The 15,214-nt window shown below is 40.8% G+C and overlaps 1 protein-coding gene and 1 long non-coding RNA gene across 2 annotated transcripts in view; one reads left to right on the top strand and one right to left on the bottom strand.

Annotated features, from left to right (window-relative positions):
- Positions 1-15,214, top strand: part of LOC108148672 (ankyrin repeat domain-containing protein 50) — a 28,804-nt gene that overhangs the window by 4,120 nt on the left and 9,470 nt on the right. The gene's annotated exons all lie outside the window — the stretch shown is intronic.
- On the bottom strand, positions 1,070-8,309 carry LOC108148674. Its single transcript, XR_001774571.2, has 2 exons — positions 3,605-8,309; positions 1,070-3,543 (listed from the first exon to the last, which is right to left on the bottom strand). It is a non-coding gene; the product is annotated as an uncharacterized LOC108148674 (long non-coding RNA).

Genomic DNA, 15,214 nt, shown 5'->3' with positions numbered 1-15,214 from the left:
ATCATCATCACCACTATCATCATCATTATTGTCGTCATCTCTTATGGCAAACGAGAAAAAAAATAGACAGAAAATCGACAGAAAATTTACATAAGAAACGCTGAAGGATGCTCCACGGGCCGGGCACACTTCACTCTAGCCGGCGCTAAAAATAACAAAAATAAAACTCCCAATGCGCTGACCAAAGCGAAATGAATAATACTCGCATAAAAGAAACGAATGCGGCGGCGACTCCGTCTCGTACACATTCGAAAATAGTTTGTGCGGCATGTCAAAAAGCCAGTGACCGCATTAAATTTTCCTCTCTAACAAACGTTTTTTTTTTGGAACACTTCCAGAGAGGCCCAGCGAAATGAAAAGCCGCATAACCAGCCAACCCAGCCCGTTTCAATTTGATCGGCCAGCCAGCCAGCCAGCTGGGACCCCAGAGATTTACGTTCTCATCCAGCATCTTTTACACATTTTATTTTTTCGGCGGGGTTAAGAAGTATGATTCAGGCTATGTTCGTCGCGTGCAGTTTGTTTTCCCAGGGCAGCAGATTGGTCACTGATTAATCACACGAAATGAGAATTTATTGAGGAAATCAAACGATCAAAAACCGTCTGAGAATTAAACGGATTGTAGAAGATGCTAAAATTAGCCATTACAAAAGTGTGCTTAATTATCGCTTTGGGTGAATCTGAGGTGCAGCTAAAAAGATTTGACAGCAAAATTAAAATATTGCTTTTAATAATCCCTATATTTTAGGTTTCATTCTATTCTAGTCAAGTCCCTTTAAAAATAGCTTTTTTAAGATTATTACCAATCAAGTATCCATTTGTTTCCAGATTTATATATAAATTAAAGAGCATCTAGTCGTCCTTCTCTGTAAGTCAACACTTTTTCCGTGCTTTTCTATGGACCAAATGGAGCACACGGCGCAACTCCCAAAAATGAGATTTGTGCACACGGCTATTTTTGTGACCATTGCAACCAGGCACAGAAAAAAATGGGGTAAAAAAACCCATGACAAATAGTTCAAAGGCCCAACTCGTTGAGAGATTTTACGTTTTTTTTTCCGGCGTCAAGTGTGTGTAGTTTGATATTTTTAGCACAAATGCTGGACGCACCCAAGAGGCAAAGGTACTGCACATGACGAGGGGAAATAATTAATTCATTGCATTGGCCAAACAATTTTTGGTCGGCTCGGTTCACATCAACTCACCTCAACTCTGAAATGGGTCAGCAATTGTAAGCCGGGCAGGCAGTTTCCTGCCTTTTGTTTGACGATCATGATTATAAGCCCATGTTGCGTCACGCTCTCCATGCCACGCCCATAAAGTAATTTGCCCTTTTGGCCCTTGCTCCAGAATCAGATAAATTTGGTTATTGCGTTTTATTGGCATGTTAAATTGTTGCAAGTTGTGCAGCCTATGTGTCTATCGGTTGTCTGCCCCACAGGCCCCACTCATTAAGTGAAATTGCCATCGAGACAAGTCGCCCCCCCTCTGTATTCACTGTATTTGCCCATGTGCTGGCTTTGCCTCTTGAAATTCAACTGATTATGAGATTGTTGACTCGTGTGTGCGCCTTCTCTTCCTGTGCGTTATGTTTTGTGGAAAAGGGGAAAAAGTGCTGGGGCTTGTGCTATAAATAAATACAATGGGAGTCACAATCAGAGCGCTGTGAAAATAATATGTTTTTTCTTATTTGACTATTAAAAAATTAAGTCTTTAGGGGGGTCAGACAAAAGAAAAAACAATTGTCAGCTTCCAAACTTGTTTGTACTTTTGTTACCTAACAAAAGCTCAGTAGGAAAAATAGTTATTCTATCAACCTTTTTTCCACTGGGTATATTCCCAACTCCTAATCTTTTAAATTCCCATTCTCATATTTTCTCTAGTACATTTATTAAAATTTCATACATATTTTATCAATTATTTTATGATATTGTAAATATTGAAAGAGTTATTACAGACATTTAAAACTACATTGAAAGGTTATTGCCTACACAATTTCTTTTAACGATCAAAATAATATAAACTTTTAAATTTGTGGTGAACCCTAAACAATGTTTCCAAATTCAATTTGCTTTGTAATATCTAAAACATAAAAATATCATAGAAAAGTTCCTTCTAACAGTAGGATTTAAAAGGGATTTACAATTATTTTTCTCTTTTTCTGACGGCAACTGTGTGTACTTGGGTATCAGGCACTTTTACGCAGCTCGTCTTGTTATTGTGCCGTATTTACATTTCGCTTTGGCGGAGCTCTTCGCCATGGTCAATGGCCGATCCGCTGCATAAAGTGGGGCTTTGTGGCTGGGGGATGGGCATGGCATGTGGCATGGGCGGCGGCAATGCCGAGCGCTTCAGCTGTGTTATGATATAATCTGCGGTTACCCAGCAACTAGAATAACATTTCTTCTTCTAAGACTTCCATGCTGCTGCTGTTGGTGTCAGCTCCATCATTTGTTCTGGGATCCCCAGAGTAACAAAGTACTCACCATATCCACACATTTCAGCTTTGTCAGCTGGCAACAGCCAGTACCAATGGTTAAATTAAAACACGGGTTGAGGGGAAAGGGGTGTCAAATAAAAAGATGAAGAAAAAGAAAAAAGTGCCGCTTAGTTTAACTAACGGGCTGTCAAATGGGCGTGGCGGTGGTGCTGTTATTTTCAGTTAGTTTTCCATTTGCTCAAAAGATGAATGCAAACAAATACACACCATACAGCAGCGGAATACTCCTAAAAATTAAACTGGGACGAGAATGTGGCATGGGCAGACCTTGCAGGTCCTTTTAAGCAGCGCACCATAATTTACATAACACTCACTTGCACTTAGTGCCTGACCTAAATTTGACAGCCACCTGCTAACGAAGCTGTCGCTGCCAGAAAGGAAATTCCATGGGGCTCTTTGTGTGGAAAAGGTGGAAATGGTAGGTGGTAGTAGGCAGCCCCGGGAAAATCCAGAGATCGCGGGCTGTGTAATTAACATGGGGGGGAAGAGCGGAGGCAACCGCAAAGGTCAGGGATTTCGTGTCTACCTCAAAAGGCGTGAGGTGAAAGCGAAAATGCTCGTAATGCGGGTCTATTTAGAGCTCTAGCTAAATATTCATAAATTCAGCAATTTGCTTAATTCGTTTTGCGGCAGGACTAGGAAAATAGAGAAAAGCCATTAGGGCACTTTAACCGCCCAATGAATGGTGGTTAATATTTTTTGTATGTTTGTCTATATTGTAGTACACAACATTTACAAACATAATTTATTATTATGAGCCATTTAGCCTTTCACCTAGAAAATAATCAAATGCTTTCTAAAATTTTCGGCCAAATCAATGGTTAACAAATCTTACATTAAAATTTTTTAAGCAATTGAGTAACTTACATTTTAGATTTCCTAATTAATATTTGGTATATTTAAAATGTATAAGCTTGTTAGTTTGGAACTGAAATAAATATTTTATGCATTTTTCCGAATTACAGAAAAACAAGAACTTGTATAGATCTGAAAGTTTCCAGGCATTGTAAGTCACTTTTATGGTTCTTTTCCCCCAGGGCAAACTATAGAATGGAATGGCTTTTGGTTTTAAAGGGTGTCGGCTTTTAATGGGTTACATTTTACCATGCTTCGCCCCTTGGTATCTTGGAGTCCATCATTGATAGTCGATTGGAAAGCCTTGTGCAACATGCAGCAAACATTTATCATCGATGGCAGAGCTCAAATGGCACGTTTGGATGGGCGCCCAGGCAATTTACGCAATGGAAAGTGTTGCCATCTGTGAGTGGGTGGTCTGTGTCGTGGCTGGAGGATTTTTTCCTACATTTCCCTCCATCGCACCCAACTCTCGAGTACGCCTCTGATGTGTCCAACTTGCTATCTCTTGGGTTGCCATTTAGCTTTATTGTGTAGCGACAATTTCAATTTCTATGGACGGGGGAGGCCTGATTAATGAATGAATACCCAAGTCAAGTGACAGAAATGTTGTTTAATTTACGGCTCCAGTCGCTGGATGGATACAACAAAACAAGGCAAGGGAAAATGTTGACAACAAAACGGAGAAATCCTTACGTAAACAGCGTCGCTGACTCATTCTGCTTAAATGCTACGTCTCGTTATTGCATATTATAAATGTAATTTGAAGTGAGAGTGCTTTTCGGGGAGGATTGTTCGAAGGGAAAAGGAATACGGGTCTCTGTCTGTCAACCCTGTGCAGTTTTTGTGCAACCTCCATTGCATCCACAACTAAAAGTTTAGAGTACTTGCCATCCCCATACCCATCCCCGGTTGCATTAGCGGAGCTGCCACTTTAGTTTGCCGATTGGCATTGTAATGGCCTTTCACTACCACTCCAGCTGGCCGACAAGTGGCCAAAACTTTTGCCAGCCTGACCCATATACGTCTGCCGGTTCCGGGCAGCCATTTTAATTGCTTTGTTTTATTGCCCCAATGAAGTTGTTCGGCTCTCCATGCTTGGGAAATCTTTGTTCATTAGCTACAAAACCATGTCCTCGCCGCAGGATACCACCAATCACTAGTGTAATAAAATCTAACTCTGCTTTTGCTATATTACTTAAGTGCTAAGGTGCGACTTTAAATTGTGCAATCTGTGCCAAAACAGCCCCTCACATTTTGCACTACGCTAATTCCAAAGTACACACAATACTCAAATTGTTTATTCATTACTTTTCGCTCTGGCCTTTTTTATTTATTTATTTTTGTTTTGGTTTTGTTTTTCGTTTGCCCCTCCAACAGAAGTGAGGCAATCGAAGCTTATAGTTAAATGCCTTTAATCTATATATAACTATGGCCAGGCAGCGCACAATTATGGCAATAAATATATCAACGTTAATGTATGCGATTTGGGACCAACTGTTAATTAGCGCTGCTGCCTGCCCCAAAACGCCAAAAGCGGCAGGCACAGAAAAGCCAGCAAATGAAGCGTGGTAGAAAATAATAGCCAAATGAAGCGTGAACAACAATCTGGCCAAAAGTTCCATGAATGAATTGCTCTGTGCGTATTTCTAGGGGCAACTGTTGTCTGGCGCCAGTTTGTTGTTTACCAAGGTTTTACCGGCATTATATGCACATATGTCGTCTGAGGGGCTTAAAAACGGAACCCACAATGTCGGAAAATGCCAATGACTTGGGCTAATTGTTGGTGGCAAGTGGCTTCTCTGTTTTTCTTGGCCAAAACCAAAACCGATAAGCCGAAAAAGCTTTGAATAAGTTTGTTGAGAACTTACTTAGCAACTGGCAAGAACAATGGCCAATCAGTAAGGAATCTTTGAACGCAAGCTTTTCATTGTTCCCGTCATAATCTTATTTCCATTCCTCTTTTCTGTTGACTCAAACGTCAAGCATTCTTGAACGCTTACTCCACTTCTATTAGCGCTTATCTTTTCCGACTGATTTCTTCATCATTCAGGCCCGGTGCTTCCGTTGCAAAGCACACACTTAACAGCGACAAAATTCAATTATGAGAATATTAGCACTGCATTTTGGCGCTTACCACTACCACTAGCCATGCCACAGGGTGCTGCAATTAAATGCGGCATTTTTGGCATTGGGACCTCCAAATCAGCAAATTGCTGCAGCGCCAATCGTAGCCATTAAGTTGTGCAGAGGGTTTCGGGTATTTGCGGTGTCTATGGTCAAAGTCTGTTTCGCTCGATTCTCAACGCGGATTTGGCGTTAATGCTGTTTGCCAACGCATTAACATGCAGTGGGCAACAAGCATTACGCATACGCCACGTGTGCAGCAAACCATGTTCGGGCCTGCCAATTACCCATGCAGTTCCCAACCGCACAAAGTGTCAGCACAAATAATTGACTGACAGACGAGACAGCCTCCTCTTTGTGATGCAAATGCAAATCTTATCGGGTTGACATAGTTAAGTCAACTAAACTGCTCGATGCTAGGCGGAAATTCGATTGTCATTATTAGCAGTTTTTAGCAGCAAACAAGTTTATTTACCAGCCTGTCTCTCCGCAGGCTATTTTATTATTCACCAGCCAAACGGAGAGCAACAAACTCGTTTGCGGCTTTTACAATTCAAATTGCAGTTAGCCCGATATCGCCCACTGACCAGCAGAAAAAAGAAAAGAGTCTGTTTTTATGGTCAAATTGAAATGACAAATAAACCGATTTAAATCAACGATAAACGGGCAACGCTTCCAAAAATATGACGCACTGCAGGGCGTATTTGTAATGCACTTCCTTTGTTTATTTAGCGCTATATGGAAAACCAACAGGCCGCAAGCGTTTACATCAATTATTTATATGCACTGATATGGTTTCTTTTTGTACTGAGTTGAGATAAGGTTCGTCGGCGGCTATTCAACGCAAATAGCCGAGATTAATGGCAGCACTCGAGTATCCCAGTCTTTTTACGACTCAAAAGCTTATTAGTTGGCCACGCCAATTGACCCCAACCACCGCCCACACAGGCGCCACTCTGCACTCTCAATTGCATTTAGTAGTGCCACCACCGCAAAGAGTCAACTGCTCTTAATTGCAAAATAATTGACTTTATTTTTAGTTTATCACTCTCGGAAACATTATTTTCTTAATTTTCCGTAGTGTTTTTTTTTTCATCGTTTTCATTTGCATTAGCATTCGCAATTTGTTGAGTGTTTCAATTAAATTAAATGAAAAACTTTTGCGGCAAATTGAAAATTTCCATTGGACAAACAAAAGCCGGGCAAGAAATTTAACTCAGTCGCTCTGTGCTGCTGTGGTTACAAAAAGCCGCAAAAAGCATTTAACCCACATTCGGCGGCGGCACGAAAACCAACTGCAAGCCACCGTTGGGACTTTATTTTGCATTATGCAAAGTGCTGGCCGGCCAGCAAACTCTGAGTTTGCCAACTGACTTTGGCTTTGAAGAAGGCGGCCAAGAAGCCAACGTAGGCTTGGCCAAAGTCGCGTGGATGACTCTGATGACGACGATGACTATGACGACGAGGAGACAGCTGCAAGTGGCACTGGCCAAACAGCATTTTAATTAGTTAAAGCAATGGACAAACATTGCCGGCACAAAAATAAAAAAGACAGACAATCCAGGAAGAAAATGGAGTTGTGGTGGCGAACGAACGAGTCGAAATGTGTATCAAGTGACCAATTGGCTAGCTTTGTTGGAATGGGTCATTTGCATGGCTCCCACGGCTGTCGTTTCTTTGAAATATATGGCCAGCGAGCGAAACCCTACAGCAACAAAAATAAATCGCAAAACACTGTGGCCGAACAGTGGCAAAACATTGTTCAGATGTCATTTAAATTGTTTCGTCGACTGTTGAGCGATAACAGCGCAAGGTACACACAAAGAAATTAAGTAATTTAAGAATTTAAAGTCAAAAAATTCCGCCTAAACTTTCTTAAGACTTAAATGCAAAATTATATGATTTGCCACCTGTAGGAAAAGTAGCAAAAATGAAAATTAAATTAATTCTAGTTTATTTGGGTAAAATTACAAAATTATTTATCTGTTGTTGTAAAACTATAAACGACTGTAGGTGAGCAATTTTAAGTAGTTTCAGTTGATGGATTAATCCGCTTAAGTGTGATCCATTAATTTGACAATACTAAATCTTTTTACACAAAAAGGGGGTATTTTATTTTTTGTTTAATATAAAATACAAATAATTACATACATGCTCTTCTTTCTATGTATTTTATTTTCCCCTATATTTAACCACTGTTTGTCGAGCGTTTGAAATGTATATCAGGACAAACAACAACACGCGCCGAACACGGGATGGGTATGTGGATGCCATGACCATGCCCGAGCCCAACTGCGTCCAACTGACACACTTTCAATTCCTATACAGCACAATCTAAGCTTGCGGTTCCAGTCCCAATCCAATTCAAACCAACCGAAACACGTGCCCCGTCCACATGCATTGCCATCAAAATATGTGCGGCAATAAATTAAATAAAATATGCAATGTGTGCAGAGTAAAATATGAGCGTTGTCACTGTCGCATCTACTTTTTGCGTGGGGCAAAAACCGAGTGGTTGGGGGCGTGGCTGGTGGTGCGCCTGCATTTACATGCTAATGGAACAGCGCTGTAATTTATGCGATCCGCTATTGTTGTTATCGCGCTGGTACGGCGCTGCGAAGTGAGCCGTGCTCAAGGTCGAAATTGTGTCAACTTCCGGACGAGAGATATTCCGGAATGGCAAAAAATTAAGCAGTAAAAATGTGACAGAAACTATTCTATGAAAAAACAAATACAGTTTATATTGTAAGAGTAACTGGCAAAGTTCTTACTCATATATGAACTTAAACTTAAATAAAATTAAATCATAACTTCAGAATCACTAAAACTGAAAATCCTTCTATGGCCAGATTTTCTCTTTTAATAAGTCAAACTAAAATAAAAATTGTATTCTTCTTATTCTATCAATAAGCCAAAATTAAATAAAATTTAAACATAACTAAAGCATTAAAACATATTACCTAAAAATCATTCGATTGGCGTTTGACTCCGTTTAAATAATAACAGCTTTTCTGTCTTAAATTTTAATTAAATCTCTAATGTCAATAAGTCAAACTTAACTAATGTTTAAACATGACTAAAGCCTCGCAACATATTAGCTAAACATCTTTCAATTGGCAATTTATTTTAGATTAAATAATAACAGCTTTTCTGTCTTAAATTTTAGAACACGATAGACAATTTTACTTGCACAGTATTACTATCGAAAATGTAGCCCATGTCAGAGACCTTAATCTATCTAAGCCTTTTCCCACACATCCTGCGTCCTGGCAAAGCTTCTGCTCTGATTCAATTTACGCTTGACAGGAAAGCCAACAAAATATGGTCTAAACTTGTCTGGCAAATTGAAAACTTCTACAGAAGAGTTTAAGGCCCGTGCGTTGGTCTTCACTGGTGTTCTTCGGCGTGCGTTGCTCATTTGGGTGTTGTTGATTTTGATTAGCATCCCGTTCACCTGATGATGCTGCCACCTGCCTCCGGAATTAGCGTCATCCATCACGAAAGTTCACTTAGCCCATAAGTTGGAGGCAGCTGGTTAACACATCGCTGGCCCAAATTGATGCCACGCCATGATTACATGCTTCATTAGGGCAAAACCCCTTGGTTGATCATTAACAAGCACCCGCTTATGTGGGCACGAAATTCGGTTTATTGATTTTTGCCCAATTAGGGCGGATATTTGTATCACTTTTTCAAGTTAAATTGTTTACAATAAACGAAATTAAATTTTGTGCAGATATTTAATAAACTAATTAGCTTGCGAACTCAAATTGCACATTTTAACCTAATTCTACCTGTCATTTAGCTCAATTGGGGTTTTGTCAAGTTATCTTCTATAATAAATTTAAACAATGGACTGCCACCACAACTGTTATGAAATTGATGGCACTCCTCATCATGTTTATGAGTGCACTTCAGCTCTCACTTTGTCCTTGTTCTAGGTTGAGGTTAGTCGAACTTAATCCAGCCAGCCAGCTCACTTAATGTCAAGTTTAATTCCGCTGATGTGCGGTCTTGCACTTGACCACTTCTGCACCCAGCGGAAATTCCGCAATTAAGCGGCAATAAGCTGACCCAAAGTGCACACGCACCGCCCACATTTTCCCTATTTTCTCCGGGATTTTCCTCTACCATTTTCGCAGCGACAACGGCGACAACATGGGTTAAATCAATGCCAAAACGAGGGCCGTTTGTTACTGCTTACTTTGGAGCGACTTGGCCCTTCTGGTCGTCCCTACTTCTTAGTAATCAGCAGCAGCAGCAGCAGCATTAATTAAAACTGAGCTTAGGATGCCAGACAACGGCAACGCGTTCCTGCATTTCACTTTAATTGAACTGAAGTTGTGTGTCTGGCCAATGGACAAGCTCGACTGCTCCTGCGATTGAATTAATTCCATTTTCTTTGGCCAACCCCCGAAAAGCTACTTGCCAATGCCCTTTCATCCTTTCGGAGACTTGCCAACGTATTCAGTTCAATTAGATTGCAAGTCAAAGTAATGAAAGGCAACTGCAGAGAGAATTGCTCCTCCCAAAGGGGAACACAATTTCCCATTAAAGTTAACACAAAAAAGAGGCCATGAATTTAATTTAGTATTCATGCTTCCAGCACCACCACTTCCTTCTTTTCAGTCCACAGCCCACAGCCACTCCTGCTCGTTCATCAATAAACGGCGGAAAGGACAAGGTTGTAAAATGTCAGGCAGCTGTCAGGACATGCGGCTCCTTCTGTCCGTCTGCCCGTCTTTCAGTCCGCCTGTGTGTGTATTAATTTGATTAAATGTTGCTCGGCACACACATGAAACATAACCCAAATGCAACAAATTTTTTCATCTTTGGCAGGTTTTAGCCCTGGCACGGAGAAAAAGATATTAATAGTTTGGTATAAAATTGTATATTTATGCAATTACAATATTGGGCTTTCACATATGTGAAAATGTTGATAACAGTTTCTCTTTTTAATTTTCTTAATTTTTTGTATTTTTTGTACTTTTTTAAGGAACTTCAAAAGAATAAATTGTTGTATGTCTTTTTATTGGAATATACAGGGGTGTTTAAAAGTATTTACACAATTTATAAGCATTTATTTAATGTAAAATAATAAAATTGATTAACATATAGGAGACGATTTATTTTAATTTTCTTGAAGAGCTACTGGAGTAAACTTGTTCGTTTCATAAATATTAACATATTTAAAGCAAGTGATATTGCTTTAAAAATCATTTTTCAAATTGTTAAAGAGAACAGACTTTTTTTTTAGACAGATTTAAACTACTACAGCATAACACTCTTACAATTATGTCCCTTACAATAAAATCATTGAAACCTTTTAAAAATAACACCTCAAAGTAGTGAACTATGATGTCAGGTTGTTAAACTTGTGAATTTTCCCAGTGTACATATCTGGTGACATTTACACAAGACGACCAAGCACGCAGTTATTGAAAGGCATACACAGAAACATGGAGCGGAAACGAGGAAACGGGAAAATGGGAAATGGGAAAACAGGGAGCAGTGGGCGGAAATGCCAAAAGGCAAGTGCGTGCGCCTGCGTTTTCCAAGGGAAAAGGGCGAAGTGTGAGGATGGGTGTAGTTAAGATGAAAAGGTGATATCGGGGGCACATAGTGTTGTCAAAAACCATGTCCATATGTGTGCTCGGAGCAAAACAGACAACGAACAAGGCAGTTGACACAGATAAACCAGGGGAGAGCTTCAGGGGGCCAGGCCAGCATTTCAATATGTAGATACAATGCAGCTGGCTGATAACAGAAACTGTTGCAAAAACAAATGCGTTTTCAGCCGTTAGAATGCATGACTCGAATAATTGATATGGTTTGTGAATTTAATTGGTGGCCAATTTGCTTTGGCCCGTTGCCATTTTTTGGCACTAAAAATAGCAGTCATTCGCAGAAGAAAGTGACTGGAATAAGAGATAAAATGGGCGTTTTCCAGACTATCATACAGCGCTCAACTTAGTTGCTTTTCCAAGTAAATAAAATAAAAGCAGCGTAATGGCTGGCATGTGCACTTAAGAACTCTCGTCTTTTTCGTCCAAATTTTTGTTCGTTCTCAGCGAGTGTTGAAAAATGCATGGCAGGAAGTTGGATTGGCATGCCATGGAGCAAGGATGTGCAGGCCGTCAGGCATTTCTGGGAATATTACACAGAAATCCCTGCCAAGAATGATGATGGTGATGATGATGATGATGATGATGGCAGTGTCAGAGTTAATGTTTGCCCTTATGCGCTGTTTTTCCCCATTTTCCATAAAGCCATAATGTCCTGTGAATGCACAAAATGCATTTACGGAGGCATGAAAAATTTAAGTTTAATTAAGCGTTCACCCCGAGGGCCCACGGACATCGCATCCTGGCGGCAGCTCTGTGACATCCTGTTCCCATTCGTGCCATGAACACACACCATTGTCCTTTCCGATGCCCGCATTGAATCCACTTCCGGTGCAGCCGCAAATATTGAAGGAGCGGTGACCTGGGGCAACACCAAAAGCCAGCCAAACACAATGCCATCGATTTTGGGCACGTTCCAAGCTGCAAACCCCTTATCCAACTGGGAGTCCTTAGCGTCTAGGTGGTTGGGAATTGCTCAGCCTCCAGCGGCATTGTATTACAAAATTAAGCGCATCTGAAAACAGAGCCCAGAGCATTCGTTTTGATTTCAGCTTCAAACGATTCTATTCTCCGCCTTAGAAGGTGGCACTTCGAAAATCGGTTATGGATTGAATTACCTTGAGAGATCTGAAAACGACTTTGGAGTTACAAAACCATATGAATTTTAAATTGGATTAAGTTTAGTTTAGCTGCAAAAATGTTTTTTTAACCAAACAATTTGTATTTAAACAAGATTTCATTTGTTATATTTATTTTTCGTAACAAAATTTGACTTCTCTCTGAAAAATCAGAAAGGAATATAAATTATCGATTAAAAAAGCCGGGGATAAAGTTTCTCTTCACAAAACTTTAGACCATTGATCATCATTTAAAGTGTTTCTTTTTTCTGGTTGCATTTTATTGCAGAGTATGCAGGCTTTGAGCTTAGTTTGCCGCCTTTTCAGTCTCGTTTGTCATGGTTTGCAGTCGAGGGACTCGAGGGAGCCTGAAAATCGATACGGAAGTGCTCCTGAGTTTCGCAAACTCTGGATGCCTCTAAGCTGCTTGTGCTGCTGTTTTTTTCACATGATTCTGCACGTACAGCGAAATTCGCCTGATTTTTACCTGTTTTCCATTCGCTGCCTGTCTGGCAAACAAAAACCATCCATTTGATGCAATATTTGATTGTGTATCTGCACACTCAATTGTCGCACTGATGAATCGAATCGGTGGAACAGCCACCTAGACATGCAATAAATATATGCTGTATCTAACTCGGCTTGCATACATTTACTATATTTGCGACTGCAAAACACTGTTTGCCATGCATGGAATATATTTTGTTTACGAAAAAGTTATTGCCTGAATAATTGAGCAAGTCGGCAAGGCAGAGAGTGATTATTTAAACATGAGCAGAGCGCCCATCATAATCAACACAGAAAAAAGGCCAAAAAAAAAAAGAGTGAAATGCGAAACCGAAATATGTAAATATGTAAATGCGAATTAATGGAGTACTTCCTGTCTGCATCCTTTTGAATGCCAGGCAGGCGGCGAATGCAAATGTAAATGTGAAGTGCATTAAACGCCCTGTCTGTGGGTGCAACATTTCAATTACGACCAACAAACCGACCACTGGCTCCCTTTTCTTGGGTTTTTTTGGGGCGGGCCCAAGCATCGGAGAGCTGTTTTTCCAGGCGAAAATGTGGAAAACCATTTGCATTTTTTTTTTTTGTGGGCCCACGGCAGCAGGCGAAAAATATATTCCCACGCCGCCATGGCTCAAGTTCAACCAGCTGCCAGCCGCAGATACATTTCAAGCTCCAGATGTCTGTGGAACCATGCCCCATGTGGCTTGTCTGTCTATCTGTCTGTCTTCGTACTTGTGTGATTACTACCAAATGTATATGTTTTCCCGAGAGCAACAAATATTTTGCCCATTTAATTAAATCTCTTTTCGGCTATTTGTTGAACAATTTCCCTCCTCTGTTTATTTTGGCATTTACAATGTGCGAGAGCGATATCGGAAATACCTAGCAGCTGAATCATATGCAAAAATTGGCTCAATTACAATGCGTGATAGGTGCTTGGCGTTTAATTAGCATAATTGCCAGCAGAACATCAATTAAACTTGAGAAACTGCGAAAAATGGGGAAGCCTGCCGTAATAGCCAAGGAAACTTTATCGGGAGTTACACGGTCTGCCAGTTTGTCAAGTTTTTCCAAAGGGGAAAAGGGAAAACTTATGCCGAGCTGTGGAAATTGCAATTAGCTGGGCTCCCCCAGTTTCTATTCCCTCTGCATTGCCTGCTACACGCACTCGTCTCGTCAAGAGCCAATAAACTTGCATAATTAGCACTGCTAAAAATCTTTAAAATCCTTAGGAGAAATCACATTTCCATTTCGTTTACCATGGCAAATCAATTTGCTCCCACATAAAAGAGGAGAATCACGGAGAACGTGCGATACTCGAATGTGGCAAAGTCCAATGCAACTGTGTACGTGCCGCATTGTTGTGGATGGTTGGGTGGTTGTGTGGTTGTGTGGCTGAGTAGATGGAAAACCGCGTTGGCGGCAAACCGGGTTGAACAATACCGGCATCCATCCAATAATTACGCTTAAACGGCCGCAGTGCCAAAAGCAGAAGCAAAAGCACTCACGTGCCGTTGCGGTCAGGAAGCTGATGCTGATGGTGATGTGTTGCTGTCCGGACCATTTCCATTTGACTTTCCTGCTCCCTGTTAACCTGCTATCCTGCCATCCTGTCTACCTGAAGCATCCCACTCAATCACTGGTTTTTACAGCTGACTTGCTGAACATTATGGTAATCCGTCGTCGCTGGTCCTTTCCACGCTGTCATTTTGGAAATGGTTTTCTCCTTTACAGGCCGGCGTAAATCATTCATTTCACTTGGCCCGGATTCTTTTTTTACGGGCAAGAGTTTCGTAGCCTCGCCATCAGCGGACGTGCTGAATTTGCTCCATTTTCTGGCTGAAAGTTGCACAACAAGCGTGCTGGGACGTATCATTAGTTACATTTTACATTGCACCAACCAAACCCCCGCCCCAAACGAGTAAATTGAAGTTTAAAATAAAAACTTTGTGGCATGAAGAACATTATTTACACAGAGTTCCGAGCTCCGAGCTCCTACTCATCCTTTGAACGACGTACATAAATGGCATATAAGCTTAGATGTGGCTAAAGCCCCGAGAACAAAAGACACTGCGCGTAAAGACAAGCGCAGGAGAAATGATGACAAGTATATGTATTTTTGTGTGCACAGCGAGTGGGTGGCAGTGAGTGGGCGTAGATGAGGTGAATGGCTGGACTGGGTGGAAAGAAACCGCCCCGCCCCGTCCCGCCCCGCCAGAGCTGCCAAAGGGTTAAAAATGTATAGAAATCAGGTCAATTGTTTGCAGGATGCTAAAAAAAGTGAAGCCACTGGAAAACATGGTAGAAGAAAGTGGTAGTTAAGCTCAAGTAATGGCACACAAAAGTCACAAGATGGGGGGATGCTACGTAATTTCTGTTATCTTAAGGATATAATGGAACTAACGAGGATGTAACAATTTTAATCATTTGAATGCTTCCATGAGATTGTGTATAAAGGTTTTTTATTTTAAATCTCATTT

The sequence above is a fragment of the Drosophila elegans genome, unplaced genomic scaffold (genome assembly GCF_018152505.1).
Source record: "Drosophila elegans isolate 14027-0461.03 unplaced genomic scaffold, ASM1815250v1 contig_476, whole genome shotgun sequence".
Classification (NCBI taxonomy): Eukaryota; Metazoa; Arthropoda; class Insecta; order Diptera; family Drosophilidae; genus Drosophila; species Drosophila elegans.
Note: the sequence above shows the minus strand (reverse complement) of the source record. Positions and strands in the feature narration are given on the sequence as shown.